At 43.7% G+C, this 16,672-nt stretch overlaps 1 protein-coding gene across 2 annotated transcripts in view; it reads left to right on the top strand.

Moving 5' to 3' along the window:
• Positions 1–353: 353 nt before the first annotated feature.
• Positions 354–16,672, top strand: part of LOC126469582 (diacylglycerol lipase-beta-like) — an 817,808-nt gene continuing 801,489 nt past the window's right edge. For both annotated transcript variants that reach the window (XM_050096710.1, XM_050096701.1), the window contains exon 1: positions 354–491. The gene's annotated coding sequence lies outside the window, so the exon portion shown is untranslated. The remainder of the gene's footprint in view (positions 492–16,672) is intronic.

The raw sequence follows: 16,672 nt of genomic DNA, 5'->3' as shown, positions 1-16,672 counted from the left end.
TTGAGCTGTATATTATATCATCTTCGTTGAACTCTCTCGAAGGGCTATTGAAGAAAAAGAAATAAATGTGTGTTAAAAATGTAGATACTGAACCGATAATTGGGAACTCTTAAAATTAATTGTAGGAATCGTGTGTTCTTACTCGAAGAAACGGTTTTTCATATTGACGTCCTTCGAGGTAAGTTTCTGATACGTCTGCAGAGACTGCTTCGGAAGGCAGTACAGCAATACCGCGCAACGAAGCGTACTCTGCTCTCATCCACAGCCCACAACTATGCGGCCTGTCAGTTCCGCCACGGGCCGCAAGAGCGCTCTGCTGCGCCGCCCACTGGCGCAGGCGTGTCGTTGCTACTTTGTCAGAGCGCGTCAGTACACGCGCTGCGCTCGAACACAGGGGGCGGGTTCCGTGTGTGCGCTTGCTGTGGGTTGTGTTCTGTGATCAGCAGTCTCGTCTCTTCACCACCAGCATCGTTCCCACCTGAACTGTCAAGGTAAGAAAGAATGCACCTCTGCAGCACGGGTCGGGTCGACTTTCTCAACTGTCACCACTCCTTTCGCTTATTTCCGGTGTGTCGACTCGTCACCCACCTGCGATTGGTGTTCTAACAACCCTACCACAACAAGGGTCAAAATTTTAATAACGATTGTGGTGTTGCTCACGCTGCTAAATACTGCATTATCGGGCAACAACAGTCATATTATGTGGCAGGTGTCATTAGAGCACAGTTAATAGTCATTTCATGTAATAATGAAAAAACTAGGCACTCATCTTTTTGTGTTTCCCACGCAGGTCTCGTCGTAAAATCATGGCTTAATCGTTGAAAATCTAGGTAGTTATGATTCCAAGATCTGATGCAAAGAGGCCTAGGTTTTATTCTGCTATATTCAAAAGTTTTGTAGATGCGCTTCAGAAACCATTCTTGGAGATTGCACTTTTGCAGGACAATGGTGATGTAAAAAAAGTAATCAGCATTCCGAACTTAAGTTACACTTCCTTTTAATTGCTTTTATTGCAATATCACGTGACACACAAACATCACTTCACAATACAAAACATACTTGAAAACATCTTCATCACAGTCACTGTTAAAGTTCACATTTTATAAGCTGACTACGTTATGCGTCTTTCCAACATGACGTCCACGACTTGACTTTTTCAAGGTCCGACTCTCTAACAAGTTAACAGCTAACTAACAATCGCTTACGCGCCCAAAAATCAGAGTTACAAGTACGTCAAAGATCATAGTGACAAAAAAAAAAAGAATACACATAAGAATAATATCATTGCAATATAAACATATCGATGTATCACAAATGAAATCAAATCTGAATGTTGTCTCAGAAATATGTCAACTACTTTGCAGAAACACAGTAGAATATTACTGGTATCGAGAGGTTCAGATGAGGTACCATAATGGTTACGTAATTCAAGTACCATTCGGGGAATGATTGCTCTTGAGATTCTGCCATTCCGTAAGACAGCCAGCAGATTAGCGACCTTTTCTGCGATAAAATGATCGTATGGCATTATGGCCGGATAGAAGGCACGATTTCCAAATAGTATAATCGATGTTAGTACCAGACAGTTTTATTTTATACAATTTTTGTCACCAAGTCCTCAATTTTTTTTTGGTGCATGTTGGTTCAGTCATCCTCCAGAATATTGCTTCTATCGAAACCTTTTGTATCAAACATGTACTTGCGCCATCTTCACACATGCATACCATTCTGTAATAGCCACAAACAAAGGACAGATTTTGTTAATTTATTCAGCACACAATACATAAAAAAGATGTGATAACACAACTATGCGTTTTTTCGAACTTCTGATATTTTATTTTGAGTAAAATAATTTTGGGTTTTGGGTCGCTTGTTTGTAAACTACTAAAGCAATTAATTGCCAACGTTGCAACCGACTTGCTGCGGTCCTCTTCAGAGCGGTTCAGTCGAACCGGTCTGAAGAGAACCACAGCAAGTCAGCCGAAACGTCGGCAATTAGTTGCTATAGTAGTTTGACCCGCCCAGAAGAGGACCGCAGCAAGTCGGTTGAAACGTCGGCAGTTAGTTGCTTTAGTAGTTTACAATGACGCAGCCCAATACCCAAAATTATTTTATTAAAAATGCCACTGGCCGAGAAAGTATACGAACTTATATTGATAGCTTACGCTATTTTAAGCAGAAATAGTTGGACATACAACGTCGTAGCAGAGCGAGAAAGTTTACGTTTCTGCGTACTGTTTATCAGAGAGCCTTCATGACGATCGTATGTTTTCATTGTTGCAAAATGGTCTATCAGTAGCGTATTACTCAAGAAGGGAATATATGGGGAGACTGTGGCACAACAGACGGTAGTCTGTCCCATTTTCAGCATTAATGATTAATCAAAACCACTCTTATATGTATTATTACACGCTTATTGTGTTACGACCAGTTTCGTACGTTGAAAATCTTCAGGTTGCCGAGTTGTGCTGAAGTCATAAGATAAACAGTGTGGCAACCTGAAGATGTTCAACGAATGACACAATAAAATAGTTTATTAATCATTAACTCTGTCAGCTGTGACGCTCGATATAATCAGGATTATTGCTTGTAAATGATGAGTAGGAATGTTGATTTACTTCGTCAAAGACAGTAGCCGTGCAGTAGTAAAGCTGAAAACTAAAGCTAAACATTGTGGCTACCTCAGTATCCAGGGAGCGTTGCGACACAGCCTCTCATCCTTGACCTTCCTCGATAGTCTTCCTTCCGTAGCTTCCAATTCCTGCGAATACACGACAGTTCCTACTGAAAGACTGTGGCGGGTGCCTGTGACGCTTCCGTAAACAGTTACTGCTACGTCCCTAATGGTATCCCTATTTATGGAACTCCCTGACAGGCGCTTGTAAAGTAATTAATTTCTGATTTTCACTCACTGAGGTATTCCATACAAACGTATGTGGAATGTCCGTGTAAATTTGTCTTGTTCATTCTGACCGTTGTTGAATACTGCGACTGTGGTGTAAATAGATGTTACGGGCAGAAGCAGCAAACAATCGGCGCCTTAGTCTCTCGAAATACTAGGTGGGGTAAAAAAAAGTGGGGCCGAGAACAGAGTTTCAGGGTACAAAGAAACGCAGCAGGGGAAAGGAAATATGGTACTAATCTATAGTAGATGTTGAAAGTGACCACCATTCATTTCTTGGCACTTTTGACTCCTAGTCATCAAGTTGCTGAAGGTGGAACAAAACTGGACTGCTGGAAATGCTGCAGTCTCGTCCGAAATGTTCCGCTGCAGTTCTTGAAGACCACGAGGGTTGTTGCGATACACCTTAGACTTGAAGGCTCCCCACACAAAGTAATCGCACACTTATAAATCAGGTGACCTGGGTAACCAGCTAGGTCGCGACCAGACTGATCTCTGCTAACAACTGTCAGGCGTGGAGAATGTATGAACGTGCTCCAAGGTTCGGCCGGCTGTAAGGGTAGTTGCTCCATCCTGCTAGGTGTCAGGGGGTGTGGTTATATGCATACATCCACGTCCACTCGTCCGGGCCGCTTTTATTTTCCCCACCCTGTGTTCATTCTCTCATGATCAAGCTACAGCAGGCTCATCAGATGACACCACTTGCAGGATCAACTCTCATCCAAACCCGAAGGTTGTGACAAGCTTTTGGGCGACCTGTATCATAGCCGGAGTGATAGGACAGCATGAAGCAATCAAAGGGCCCATCATTTCCCGCAAACTTGTGGATTCTTCGACGCCAACGCAACTTTGACTATGACATACACGTAACTCGCGAAATATTTGCGTAACGTCACCATCCGATGATAGGCCAGCAGTCGCTTGAAAATTGTCTGCAACCTCATTGAACTCTGCAAACGGCTGTGAAGTGCACGGCGAAGATTTCTACCCGTTTCATTCGCGTATGCCTAGGAGTCTATGCGAGGGGGATAGAGTGCATAGGGGGCTGTAGTATATTCCTAGATTTCTCACTTATTACTGGGTCTTGAAACCTTGTGTCTCATGAGAGATCATACATTTCAAGACAATAAATCGAGTCGATTTGCTGTTTTATGCGCCGACCGTCCTCTGATAATTTTCTACTCATGGCGGGGCTTCTGATTTTTTTGATGGAGTGGCGCATCTGTCACGCCACTAATCTTGAATTCTGTAAAGTCAGTGGTCAAATTCATATCCGAATTTGTTTCCCACTTCCTTTAAAGGACCAAGTTTGATTCCCTGCTTCATCCTGGTCCAGTATGAACTCCATCTCTAACCATCCTTTATTTTTACCGGAGTACACACTCGGTTGAAAATGCGTTAAGTTTGTGTCCGGCGGCGACTAGAAGCAGGAGGCGTACGTTTCTCGGACAGCGCTTGCCAGCAGAGCACCTAGAGTGTATCGTGTTTCATCTTGTCATTTGCTCTTCTCCAAATTCCACAGGAACTCTCAGACGATGCCGTGAGACTAGCACCTCCAGGATAGTGAATACAGAGATAGTCTGAGTCAACGACTGCCTCAGCATAGTGGTACAACCATTCTGCACTGATGCCGAGTTGGAAATGAAATATTGGTTAAGATCTTTATATAAATATTAAAAAACAATGCGGATAATCACTAGAGCACTCAGGGGCACATCATCTTCCTGCCTCACCGTCCTAGCAGTTATGGAGCCTCTTGGAATTGGGTGCTCACACTTAGCTACAATAGCAAACAGAAAAATGATAGACACCTAGAACTCCCTATACCTAGCAGCTACAGACAAAATTTAATCGAGGTCACCTTTATGCAAAGTCGGCGAAGAACTGCAAGACATCGATTCAAGACAGCTTGGAAAGAACAATGGGCTGTAAGTGGACATAAGAATCGATAATTGGTGGACGAGCCCAGCAAGGAGGTCGATGAATTCAACCTCCCGAGAAAATCGTTGACAACTTTGAACCGCGTCAGGACTTGTTGGTAGTGTAAGCACTTAATGAACAAGTGGGGCGTATCGGACAGTCCTAAATGTGAGTGAGGGGAAATCCAATCAGTGGACCATTTACATGTGTGTCAAGTGCGTGGCTAAGAGGGTGATCTGACGAACGTACGCAGATTCTCCGCCTCAGCCATAGACTGGCTCAAGAATATTTGTAATGTTGTGTAGTGTTATAAGAACGTATGTAAAGAATATTGTAAATCAGTATAGAGCTACCAGAATATTTTCGTTATTACATTTCGTGATGAATACCTTTGCAGGTGCCGAACGAATACATAAATAAATCTGTCCTAGAAACCGAATTCCGTTGTTCGTTTCTAGGTCGTGTCAACTGACTCAGACGGGATTCTATGTGTGGCTGCACCGGCAGCTGTCATTATTTACACCGCGTGGATAAGTGGCTCACTCCCCTCCTGCTAGATCGCTACTAACAACAGCTGGTGGCGTGGGACAAGGAACAACTGGCTAGAACTGACCAGGATTAGCAAAAAACGAGCTATTGTACGTCTTCTAAGCTCATCAACGGGCCTCTTAACATTTTTAATAGTTTAACACTGCAATCGAAGACACGTGCACTTCATTGACATACTAATTGTAAGTTGCGATTGTGAGCTAATCCGGCAGCTACATACCTACTTTGTTTACGTCTCTCTCTCTCTCTCTCTCACTCTCACTTCTTGTTACTGGGCATTTTTTACAAATTATACTACATCTTTCTTCTTTACCTCGCTGTTCCGCAGCAATAAAAACACTATACTTCACATAAATCTCCTTCCGCGCTTCGCGTTATTTCCGAATGCCTCAGTCTTTAGTGGCCTGTTCGGAGCATCAAATGGTTTTTCTGTTCGACTCAATGACCAAGCTTTCGTTTCTACTCCGTCTCTCATCAGTCACAGACATGTTCCTCGTGGGTGTGGAACATGTCAGAAAGTATAACATAAAAACGTAAAACATTTGAATAAAATACTTACGGCCCTGATCAATTGTCAGGAGATTGTCGAAACAGATGATTACAATGCGGTAAGAACAGCTAATATTTACAGAATTAACATGCTGTCAAAATGAAACATTGTTATGCACTATTAATAAATTTATCATACACAAAATACCTAATCTTGACTGTTGTGACCAAGTGCTGTCAAAACTGAAATCTAACAGACATTTTTACTTACGCTGGCTTAACAGTCTCTGTTAAGCCAGCATATGTCATTCGGACGGTCTAATGTTGCCAAGTTGGCTTGATGTGATACAGGTTATTTCATGAACAGTCTCGACAGTAACTAGCTGTTGCCCTCCGATTCTCAGATCTATTATTTACAGCTAGAATAACGTTATTGTAGTAACCTGCATGATCCTACAACAATTACTATTCAGATAATGAGGTTCGTTGCGTATAACCGGTACTACACTAACGTCATTCAAAATGGCTCTGAGCACTATGGGACTCAACATCTGAGGTCATCAGTCCCCTAGAACTTAAACCTAACTAACCTAAGGACATCACACACATCCATGCCCGAGGCAGGATTCGAACCTTCGACCGTAGCGGTTTCGCGGTTCCAGACTGTAGCGCCTAGAACCGCTTGGCCACAACGGCCGGCCTAATGTTATTCCATCCGTACGTTGTAGATCTGAGAATCTGAAGATGACACCTAGTTACTGTCCAATCGGTGATGAAAAACTGTTGCACATCCAGCGATCTTGGCTCCTAATTTTATAAATCACATGACAGATCTGCCCAGTGTCATCTTGCTGCATGTAGCGTGCCCATGCCTTAAGTCTACTGTCCATTTATTCTCTGCCTTAGGCCTTGTATCTTTCTTGTTCCTCCAGTTACAGACTTGTTTTATGCATTTACTGTACGCAGGATGTTTTCTAATTTTCACTGAAGTTTCTGAAATCGGTTCAGATAGCTTGAAGTAGCACCAAGTCTCACTAGTATATAAAACGCTACTTTCATTCAATTTTCTCATTCTAGGAACGCAGATCTATCTATATGGATTTACGCCTTGTATGGAGACCTTTCACAGACGTCATTGCCGCTATCTTAGTATTGCTTTCTTTAATACCTACGTATTCCACCATTTTTATAGCACGTTTGGTTTACATCAGTTGCACTACTGCTCATGTCTACCCCATTAAACCAAGTATATAAATACTTCAAGAAAATTATCAGATACACAGTTAACATTCTTAACCAGGATAGTTGGTTGCCACAAATGAGAAAGCTGTCAGACGCGTGTGCTTTTTCTCTAGCGTTTCGAATAGGGTAAACTGGTTAGGCTTTCGTTCATAACATCATGGTCTATGGCAAAACTAGAAAAGAAGGGAATCGAAGCGTTTGATGTGCGGTACCATAGAAGTATGTAGGAAATTAGATGGACTGATAATACATAAAGAGGTTCTCCGCACAGTGGGCGAGGAGAGGAATATGTGGGAGATATCGAGGGAGCTGGGAGGGAGAGAAGTACAGGGGAAGACAGAGACTGGAACACGCCCAGGACACTGGGTGTAAGTAGTACTCTGAAATGAGGAGGTTTGCCAGGAGAGGAATTCGTGGCGTGGCGCATCAATCCACTCAGATGAGAGATGACCAAAAAGAAGAACGTCACACTAGTTTAGAAGTTGAAAGGCAGCGTGATGCGAGAAACAGCGGTATAACGATGCCTGATGCAGAAACTTTAAGATAGTGTCGAACTCTCACTTGAGCAACATTTCAAAATCTAAATACTGATAGCATAAAAATCGAGAATAACTTTGCGGATGCGGGTGCTCTTTCATCGTAAATTTTGGACGCAGCGCTTCGGACAGAAACTATACCTTCGTATACGTGTAATTTACAGATATCCACTGAGTTGACTTTATCAGGTTAGTGAAAATAAATATAAACTGGAAGAACATCAACAATAGCCTCTGTTGATTCCGGTGTGTTTGCTCAAGAAAAATTGAAACATTATATGATTCCGCTAAAACGGTATATGTGAAGATATTGCAAATACAAATCTCACACACACATTTTTCCTCTTGCTGTGTCAATCCGATTAACACAATTAACGTTAATAGGTAGCTTATGACAGAATACATTAGTAAAACTTGGCCCTTACCTCATTAATTACATTATTAAATACGCCGCTCCGCGATAAGGGCACTGAAATCTAATGCCATAAGGAAAGCTACCCGCTCTGGACAGGACACCATTGCAGATAACCTGGAACTTGTTGTTGCCTTCATGCTTGGCGAAATAACATTTTTATTGCTTTCTGACTGTGAATGTGACTTTCTAGAGGCGAGACTGTATTTCATTACTACCGGAAGGGAAAAAAAATCCGTTGCCATTTATAGTACTGGCTTTAAGCAGTCTTGTTACCTCGCATTTGTCACATCGGTACTGGACAAGGCCGCTCAGTGCAGCGTCAGATTCGTAGACACTGACGCACGAAATCTGCAGCACAAAAGAAAATGTTTACTTTCATCTACCCCATGCTGAAGCAACAACTTCATTAATATGGGAATTAGTCGACCACAGTGTTGTTGCGCGTGGGAGTGGTGGCGCTTTGATAAGTTTATCGTGATCAGGGTTGATAATAAATGAACAAATTACCTGACAGTATTGACCGTAAGATGCGCTTTCCTTAGTCAGCGCCGTACTTGTTTACTGCAACGACACCGCGTGCTTCCAGTAATGGCCAAGTGCAATAATATCGTGGTTGAGTTGTACTTTGTGGTAATACGTCGATGATTAGTCGTTGAAGTAAGCTTTTCACATTTTTTACACATATTGAGACAATATCGTGCGGTACTTACAGGTCACAAAGGGGCTACGCTACGGCTAAATAAATTTGGATTTTTTGTTACTAATAACAGCTCACGAATTTCTAAACTTAATGAATGCCACTACCTGCCACCAGACTGCCGGTGGTGGCGTTGCGGGCACGTGATCCTGTAAGTAGCGGAGACGAATGGGGAATCATTCTAGCGACGATACCGGCCGCAAAGGTGGAAATCAACTGATGTAAGCGACTTTGACGGAGGGCACATAGTTGTGGCCAGGGACCTGTGAACGAGCGTCTCGGTATCGGCAAAGCTGGTCGGATGTTCACTTGCTACAGTCATGAGCATGTGTCGGAAGCTGTTGAACGAGTCTGAAACTGTAGTGTTGGCAGAAGAGCCAACACCGTGTTGCTAGAGGAGGCCGAAATACACGCGTTTAAGCTCACGCAGACTGGCGTCAGGTCTGGAACAGGACAATGTCTTGAGAATTGCAAATAAAGTACGAAGATCTTGGAATACTTAACTTTAATCCATAATTGGTGTACATCGCTCTTGTTGATACGTTAATAACAATCTCAATATAAACTGGTAATGGCGCCTTGCTAAGTCGTAGCAAATGACGTAGCTGAAGGCTATGCTAACTATCGTCTCGGCAAATGAGAGCGTATTTGTCAGTGTAGCATCGCTAGCAAAGTCGTCTGTACAACTGGGGCGAGTGCTAGGACGTCTTTCTAGACCTGCCGTGTGGCGGCGCTCGGTCTGCAGTCACTGACAGTGGCGACACGCGGGTCCGACGTATACTAATGGACCGCGGCCGATTTAAAGGCTACCACCTAGCAAGTGTGGTGTCTGGCGGTGACACCACAGAAACTACGAGTGGGCGACAAAGTGTCGTATGTACACCCCCCATCACAGAACGTGGAGGTCGGAGGCTAGCCCGTTCTGTAAAATAGGCGTCAGTCTGTGGTAGACTGGCACATGCGCAAGTATTTCAGAGCACAGCGATCAGCGCACATTGTTGAACATGGGGGCTCCACTTCAGCAGACCCCTCCGTGTTCCGTTGTTGACCTAACGACACTGTCAGCTATGACTGCTTTGGGAGGCGAACGGCTGCTCGAAACGTGCACTGCGCCACTGACGAAAGCCGATGGGGCGCTATTATGCTATTGGGAACATTCAGCTGTGCTTCTATAGGAACTGTGGTAGCAATTGAGGGCGCCGTGACAGCTGTTGACTGCGTGAACACTATAGCGAACCATCTGCATGCCTTCATGCTCGATGACCTCCACGACAGCGACGGCATAATCCCGCCGGATAACTGTCTGTGCCGTAAGGTCGAAATCGTGCTATAGTGGTTTGAGGAGGATGATAGTAAATTCACACTGATGTCTTAGCCACCTAATCTGAAACCGGTGGAAGACATCTGGGTCGCTATCAGCGTCAACTCCGAGAAACAAACCACCAGACCGTAGATAAAAACTGTGTGCGAGTCCGGGGGATCTTCGCCTTTCGCCCTTTCGCTGGCAAGTGCTCTGTCGACTGAGCTACCCAAGCACGACCTCACGACCTCTTGTCACAGCTTTACTTCTGCCAGTACCTCATCTTCTACCTTCCAAACCTTCAAAGCCATGACGTGAGCCGGGCTTTGGCACCTCAGTCGGTAGAGCACTTGCCAGCGAAAGGCAGAGGTCCCCGGGTTCGAGTCTCGGCCTGGCACACAGTTTCAATCTGGCAGCAGGTTTCACTTAACCCCATGTTGACATTCTTCATTATATTTGTTCCTCGATATTTATTGAATGTTTACTGATGCAATATCACACTTATATTTTAGCGGATCTTCTTTAAACCACTAAATACCAGCTTTGTGTTAATTATTTATATTTTTTGTGTCTGAGAGAACAGGTACAACTTTGTTCCTGCAGGCACTATGAATCAAGACACAAAGGCACTAAAGACATTAGCTGCCACTGGGCGTTGATTTACATCAATGGGACAGCTTGAAAACTTGCGACAGAGTGGCATTCAAAGCCGGGTCTGCTGCTTACTAGGCAGTTGCGCTGACTGCCATCCGGACACAGTGGTCAGCACAACTGTACGGAAAGAACAGACACCACATATACATAATTGTGCATCTACATCTACACAGATACTTTGCAAGCCACGTAACTTACGCGGCGGAGGGCACCCTGTTGGTGGTAGCAGAATCGGTCGGCAGTCAGCTTCAAGTGCCGGTTCTCTAAATTTTCTCAATAGTGTTTCCCGAAAAGAACGCCGCCTTCCTTCAGGGATTCCCATTTGATTCCCGAAGCATCCCCGTAAAACTTACGATTCGGTCGAACCTACTGGTATCAAATCTAGCGGCCTTCCTCCGAATTGCTTCGATGCCTTCCTTCAATACGACCTGATACAGATCCCAAACATTCGAGCAGTACTCAAGAATTTGATCGCACCAGCGTCCTATATGAGGTCTCCTTTACAGGTGAACTACTCTTTCCTAAAATTCTTCCAATAAATCGAATTAGACTATTTGCCTTCCATACCATAGTTTTCAGATGTTCGTTTCACCTCATATCGCTTTGCATGTTGCGCCCAGATATTTAAACGATTTGACTGTGTCAAGTTGGACCCTCGTAATATTGTATCCGAACATAATTAAGGCGATGACGGCCAGCGACCCATTCAGTGCAGAAGCACACCAAGCTCTGACTCTTACGGGAATCGGCGACGTACCGCAAGTAATGAGGCTAATGAGCGGGGCCATTACGACAGTAGTGTGTGGTACAAGTTGAGAATTTGGGTGTGACGGGAGGCGTGCTAGGGTAGACCGTGCGCTTGTGGGGACCACTGTGCCCAGACGGCTTAGTTGTCAGCGCATTTGCCCTGGAAGCAGGAGGCCCGAATTCAAATCCTGGTGCGGCACAAATCTTCACCTTGCCCTGTTGCTATAAATCAACGTCTACATCTACATCTACATGGTTACTCTGCAATTCACACGTAATATTTGGTCGTTCAGTTCTTCGTGACAACGCGTAACTTCCAACAGTGCATAAATCAGTTGTAAAAATGAGCTCGAAAAAAGTACGTCTTTGACTTTCACAGAAAAGAAGCAGGTTATTGTGATCGCGGAATGTGGAGAGGAAAAGACAAAAAGAGATTGTAGCGAATTATTTCGGGATTCTGTTGCCCTCGCTGTCGACAGTCCTCAAGCAGAAAAACAGGAAGAGGGAGGAAGTGAAACCGGTGAGGAAAGTTCCCACACCTTGAAGTGTTACTGACACTGACACGGAAACTTGTTTTACGAACTCTAAGTTTAGATCTGACGATGACAGAAGCCGAACGACCCTGCAGATAAAGACGACTTTATTCGCAAAATATCTGTCGGAGATAATATGATTAAAGAAAGGCTAAGCCATTCGCTGTTAGCCTGGGCATTGAAAAGTTCGCCGCTAGACTTGACAGAATATCGTAAGTGGTGTATGTTTAATCAATGAATGGACTAAAATTGTCTGTTCAGATACGCTGTGAACGTTATGGTACTGAAGCAGAGGATGGCATAGAAAAGGCCTATATACTAAATGTCTTTTTGCAAAACTGTTTCACAGAGGGAGATCGGACTGTAGCTCCTTTTTTAAATCGTCGCACGAGTCACAAAAGTCACATACCGAAATAAGTGACCAAGGGACAGAAAAGCAATTGAAATCGCTCGACAGAGAGATTGCCACTGGAGCTGACGGGGTACTGATATGATTATGCACAGAGTAGTCGGAGGAACGTGCTCTTCTTATAACAGCAAGCACCAGAGGAGCGAAGCGTTCCCAGTGATTGGAAAAAACGAAGGTAATTCCCGTTTTCAAGAAGGGTCGTCGGACAGACGCACAAAACTGTAGATCTATAGCTCTGACGTCGATACGTTGTAGAGTTTTGGAACATACTTTACGCTCGCGTATTATGACATTTGTGGAGACCAAAAATCTGCTCTAGGAATCAACATGGATTCTGAAACCAACGTTCGCGTGAAATCCTGCTAGCTCTGTTCGTCCACGAGACACAGAAAGCAGGCAGGCGCGCGAGTAGATGCTATGTTGCGAGACTTCCGGAAGGTGTTCGATACAGTTCCGCACTGTCGCCTCACGGAAAAAATATGAGCGTACGAAATATCAGACCAACTGGGACTGTGACGAAACACGTAGCAGTAAACAAAGCACAGCATGTCATTCAGAACGGAGAAAAGTCTTCAGATGTAACTTAGGCTGTGTCCCAAGAGTGTGTTGCAGGACCATTCCCTTTCGCTGTAGATAGTGACCTAGTAGATAATGTCGAAAATTTCGTAAGGTTTTTTGCGGATGCTGCTGCTTTGTACGCGAATGGAGCAGGAAAAGGGGGAGCGAGAGTGATACACGAACTAATCTCCGCCTCATACCGTAAGAGGCTCGCCGAGTAAAAGTGTAGATGTAACAAGGGATAGCTCACTAGCTGTGAAAATACGTCGTTTTTTAGCTGATTTCTGCAGAAAATGCGAGCGCTGATGACAGCTTGTTCAGCACGGAAGAATGAACGAAACTGAAGTTACCGTATGTTTTCGGAAAGCTGTATGTGGCTTTCCCTTGAAATATTAAAGCGAATAAAATGGTTAAGTAAATGAAAATTTTGATTTTCTTATAATTTGCGTTACTTTCTTCTCACTTCAGTAAAGAAATGCGATTGTTATTAAAACTGCAGTACCATTTTTTAACATGTATTCTAGTTTCGACCTTTTTCTGATTCCACATTGACAAGTCTAATTTTCATTAAATCGAACTCTTTGTTATTCGAAAACTTTTCGTTGGGTCCTATGAACCTGGAACAAACGAGGATTGACTGCAGATAGGAAAAAAGACCTATCCTCATCGTTCCATCTTCCTGTTCCTTGCGCGGATGGCACTCGAGATAAAGAATGCCGGCAGCCCTTCGCAGGAACTCTAATTTCTTCTGTTGTGGCCTCGTGGTCTTAGGCGGGACGCATATTGGAGCAAGTAGTATGTTTCTGTCTGGTTTTAGTACGTGGGCTTTCGGAATTTCGTAAGGCTCTCGATGATGCACAGCGCTTTTCTTGCACCATCTCTATTAGTGCTGTTGCATTCGTTACTCACTTACGAGTGTTCCACGAGACTCGACGCACCGTTTCGTTACTGCCTGAAAAGTTTCGTTACTCGCATGCAATTCGTGTCCGATACGGGCGGAGTCGACAGTACTCGTAGATCCTCCAGTTCTTTCGTTCCACACGCAAAAGTTTCCACGGTACGAAAAATGGCCGGCTCTTCAACAGCTCACAACTTTAGCCAGGGGCTTTAACAGGGCTATGGCAAGAGACCGCCATGTCTTGCCTTGCCTCTGGAGAGGCGGTCGCCAAAAGAGGGAGAATACTATAGACGGGCAACACCGCGACCAGACTGAAGCAAACCGAACAACTCTCCGTCACGTTTTCGAAAGAAAGGAATGTGATACAGGATAGAGGCAGATGATAACTACGAGATAGCGCCCAACTTTTAGTTTAGCAGCCGGAAGCGAAATTAACTGTTATTATGAGAAACGAACACTTTATATACTCGTACACCGTCTTTCAGTAACTGCGGTAAAACATGCAGACAAATACTCCATTTCCAGGCTGTTGCATGACATTCAGAATGTGACGACATGGTTTGGAAAATTCAGTTTAAGAACTGTCTTCGTGTAGTTTAATACACCCTCCACTACACGGAAGAAACATTCAACACGCAAAAATTACAAAAGCAGTTGTAGATATGAGATTGGTTTGGTTGGGTTTGGGTTGTTTGGGGGAAGAGACCAAACTACGAGATCATCGGTCTCATCAAATTAGGGAAGGACGGGGAAGGAAGCCGACCGTGCCCTTCCAAAGGAACCATCCTGGCATTTGCCTGGAGCGATTTAGGGAAATCACGAAAAACCTAAATCAGAATGGCCGGACCCAGGATTGAACCGTCGTCCTCCCTAATGCGAGTCCAGTGTGGTAACCACTGCGCCACCTCCTCGCTCAGATATGAGTTACCCACAAATTCTGGAGAAGAGAGATCACAGAAAACTTTCTGGAAAATTTTTGCTTTTATTTATATCGTATGTACACATATTGTTAAATTTGAATTTGAAATTACTGAAATAACCTGTTTGTTACGTGGATCAAGTACGTAAATTCATATTGACGGGTCAGGTGTACTACAACCAACCCCATCTAACCAGTCCAGTATAAAACGAAGTTGTTGGACGGTCGTGTGTTTACTTACGACAGGCCTCGCTAAACTGGCTTTCTCCTGAATTATACAAAATTAAGTTACATCAGTTTGCACTGTTAGTTTACCATCAGCTAATTACATAGATCGAGACTTGGCGAAATGACTATCCATGTACGAACGTACACCAAGATCATTTCCTCGAGTAAGTTGCACGTTTCACTTTCATACAAAAGACTACTATTATAATTTGAAGTTATAATTTAAAACGGGTAACTGTTTGTTCAAGAATATTACTTGCCTCTCTGTCTGTAAACGATACTTTCTAGTGTGGAAGCACGCTTCAGTTATAATTTCCAGTAAGCAATCAAAACGATTATTAGTGTGAAGCCTATTGCAACTGTCAAAAACTGAACCACTTAGTTTATAATATTCACACTAAAAAGACGGAATTCACGATACCTTCCATCCAGCAGTTCTGTCACAGTAAGAACTTATAACTTTATGCTACTGACGTTTCGAAAATGTTACGAAGTGTGATACAAGACTTTGTAAGGCTTCTCTATCGTCACAAAATTTTCAGAATACCATATGACTTCAGTTATATGTCATGGAAGACTTGATCAAGCATGCTTTATCACACAAGCAATCGAATACATGAATGTACACCAAACACAGAAATGTTACAGAACAAATGTAAAAATATGTAACCCAACCTCTAAATCTTTTTCGAGATCGTGCGTTTATATTTTGAGCACACGGCAGGCGCGGTTCTGAAAAGAAATTCAACAATTGTGTAGCATATAAAAACATTCACGAAAACTCTCGCTTTCAAAAGAAACGCAGAGTGACTTGCTGAAACATGGCGGCTAACATGACGCTGTGGCACCGCAGGGGGCGATGAATAACGTGCCACAGCCCCACTAATATTATCCACCTCTCTGGCCGTATCCCACTGTAGTGCGTCTACGTGTGTTAGAGCTATGCTGACATAATTTGTCGTTATTTTGAAGTGATGAGTTAAATTGTTGAAATTTCAGATATTATCATTAATGCCACCATAGACATGCTAACTGTCCATCAATATGTAGAAGAGAGTGTACTTTACACACGAGCACATACCTTTTGAATCACTGCTACACTCATGCTCAGAAAAAAACAAAACACCTTGAACAATACAGGACATGTCCAATAGCATGTTGTGCAGAAATGTGTAGCATTTGAACCATGTCGCTCCGCGGGTTCAAGGTCAACATCGATATCGTGCGCAACTCCACCTACCAGTGAAATGTGTCTCCAGCTATAAACCGAAGGTAATGGATCAGTGACATGCAGGATACCTGGCAGACGTATGCACCAGCTGTACGGTCAAATGCCTCCAGCTATAAACCGAAGGTAATGGATCAGTGACATGCAGGATGCTTCGCAGACGTATGCGCAAACAGTATAGTCAAATGCCTCCAGCTATAAACCGAAGGTAACGGATCAGTGACATGCAGGATACCTGGTAGAGAGGTATGCACCAACTGTACGGTCAAATGCCTCCAGCTATAAACCGAAGGTAATGGATCAGTGAGATGCAGGATGCTTCGCAGACGTATGCGCAAACCGTATAGTGAAATGCCTCCAGCTATAAACCGAAGGTAATGGATCAGTGACATGCAGGATACCTGGTAGAGGTATGCACCAACCATACGGTCAAATACCTCTAGCTATA

The sequence above is a fragment of the Schistocerca serialis genome, chromosome 1 (genome assembly GCF_023864345.2).
Source record: "Schistocerca serialis cubense isolate TAMUIC-IGC-003099 chromosome 1, iqSchSeri2.2, whole genome shotgun sequence".
NCBI lineage: Eukaryota > Metazoa > Arthropoda > Insecta > Orthoptera > Acrididae > Schistocerca > Schistocerca serialis.
The sequence above is the reverse complement of the archived record's forward strand: the minus strand, read 5'-3'. Positions and strand labels throughout refer to the sequence as shown.